The sequence below is a fragment of the Rhinatrema bivittatum genome, chromosome 2 (assembly GCF_901001135.1).
Source record: "Rhinatrema bivittatum chromosome 2, aRhiBiv1.1, whole genome shotgun sequence".
Classification (NCBI taxonomy): Eukaryota; Metazoa; Chordata; class Amphibia; order Gymnophiona; family Rhinatrematidae; genus Rhinatrema; species Rhinatrema bivittatum.
This window is the reverse complement of record NC_042616.1, coordinates 322,872,840-322,875,314: the sequence shown is the minus strand read 5'-3', so window position 1 is coordinate 322,875,314 and position 2,475 is coordinate 322,872,840. Positions and strand designations below refer to the sequence as shown.

The 2,475-nt window shown below is 44.8% G+C and overlaps 1 pseudogene; it reads left to right on the top strand.

The window, feature by feature from the left end:
- Window positions 1-1,828: 1,828 nt before the first annotated feature.
- LOC115086393 lies at window positions 1,829-1,937 on the top strand (annotated as a pseudogene).
- Window positions 1,938-2,475: the final 538 nt, after the last annotated feature.

Here is a 2,475-nt window from a genome sequence, read left to right as displayed (position 1 = left end):
ATGCAATTTTTCATGTTGCCTGGAGCAGTTTTAAATTTTTTGATTACTAATGTTCTTTTATTGTTAATATTATTTAACATTTCATTAATTAGTTTGCCTTAATAAAACATTATTCTAACAATGTACTGCTGGAAATCCAGCATTTATAAGAAACCCCATTCATTTTTAAAATAAAGCATTATTCAGAAAAGTTTTCAGGCCTTCCATTTTAGAAATCTGGAGCATCTGTAGCTTGGTAATTTATATATGAATCTGTCCTAACAGGGGAAACCATGTTAACTGAAAATACAAGAAAATTACAGTATTATAAAAATTATTACCAGAGTTGGTTAGAGGCAGACTTTGTTATGGCTTCCATCTGCCAGTTCCATAGATCCATTCCAAATCAAATTCAGAAAAAACTTTTAGCCACTTTAATCTTCCATACCTCCTTCCTGTTTTAATACTCCCGAACCTGTAGAAAATCTTCCATTTGTTTCATTATATTATTATTTTAACACATTTTTGTTGATCTTGGTATTTATGACTCTGTACTTGCCTAATTTATTTCCTGCCTATTTAAGCTCCATAGGAGCTTTTACTGTTCACGACTCCTCTTTTCCTCAATCCCTTTTCTCAGTTGGTGTTAAACAAGGATCTGTTCTTGAGTCATTCTTTATCAGAGTCTACCCTTGCTGAGTCTCAATATGGGGGCCTGGACAGGTAGAAAACCAGTGTTTTGCTCCCCAAACCATTGGAGAATATTGATGGAAACCAAATCTTTATTAAAAAGTTTCCTGCTAGGAAGTCACTTGCTATTACATATGGGCAGACCCCCAGCATGGTTGTGCAGGTGCTGCGAATAACTGGGTGCCCAATGCACCCATGCAGGCAGCCGACCCCACCACACCAATGGCTCACCACCAGTCGGTGCAGGGAAAAGTCCGATCCCCTTACCCTCCATGTGGTGCTTGGAATGATGCCAGAATCATGCTGCCGGCACCACAGGGTGTTGCAGCACAGTGGCATTGCTTATGATCTCGCGCACGGATGATTGGCCCGGCATCAAGAACGGAAATATCATCAGTACACGCCTTGATGGCGGGGCACCCGATTGGCCGGGACAGCACATGATGTGACGTTGGGGGGGAGGGGGGGAGCGGCTGGCAGGCACTTTAAATCCTGCCAGCTCCCTGTGGTCCAGCCTCTTCCTCTTCGGCCATGACTGGAGTTGTTTCTTCTTCCTTTGTGCGGCGATCACTCCAGCTCCATCCCGGCAGGTCAAGGATTGAGCTGGTGAGTAGTGCCGAATCAGCACTCAAATTCCTTTTTGTTTTAATTAAAAATAAATAAATAAATAGATAAATTCCATTCCCATTGGGAATTCTAAAGCTTGAAGCTTTAACCCATTTCCTCTCTAAAAAAAAAACCAACCTTTTCTTGCTTGAGACGTTTATTCAGCTCATTCCTCTTTTGGCTTGATCCCCTGCTTGCTCTGGCTCAACCTCAACTCCCAGATCTCCTGCCGGAGCTGCAAATGTGCCTATAGCCTATCCAGCTCTACCTCTCAGTGGGTCAGTCACCTGTGACTGAAGATGAAGGTAAAGTTATGGGTTGGGGGGTCCGCAGAGGTTACTAGGTGATTCACACTTATGGAGGTAAGGGAGCAAACCAGGTGACTCACTCTTTCTTCCCTTTCCTGCTGGCCAAAGAGCAAGATAAGCTGTATGCAGTTACCCGAGGTTCTCCCCACGTGGCAACATGGCCAGTTCATCCCCCCCACTTTTTTTGGCTGCCCCCCCTGTGTTTCCATCTCCCTCCAAGTCTCCCTTGGAGTCCCCACCCCCCAGTGCTGTGTTGAAAGGAGAAACAGTTAGAACTCCCCTTGATAAGATTGGAGTCCTTTTGGCCTTTTCAAGATGCAAATGGTTAAGGCGTGGGGGGAGTTTGTAAATTGAAGGGATACAGCGTTGCAATGCTGTGGGCAACTGCCAGGAATAGGAACTCAAAGCTCAACCAGCAGTCTATAGAGGTGAAGCCACCAAACTGTTGAGGCAATGGAAAAAGGGAGAAAGGAGAGCAATACTTAGAATGATGGCTCCCTCTGTCCCTGCATCGATTACTGAGGCCTAAATGAAATCACTCTAAATGATCGCTACCCACTGCCTCTTATCTCAGAGCTTTTTGACAGGCTTCAAGGAGCAAAAATCTTCTCCAAATTGGACCTCCGTGGAACCTACAATCTGGTCTGGATTTGCAAGGGCGACGAGTGGAAGACCGCCTTTAACAGAGTGACGGCCACTTTGAGTACCTTGTGATGCCATTTGGGCTTTGCAATGTTCCCGCGGTATTTCAAAGCCTGATGAACAAAGTTTTCAGAGAGATGCTTTACCAGTGCCTAGTTGTGTACCTCGATGACATTCTAGTCTTCTCGTAAGACCTTCAAAGTCATCGCTAGGATGTCTCGCGTGTCCTCCAGCGTCTGCGAGACAACCA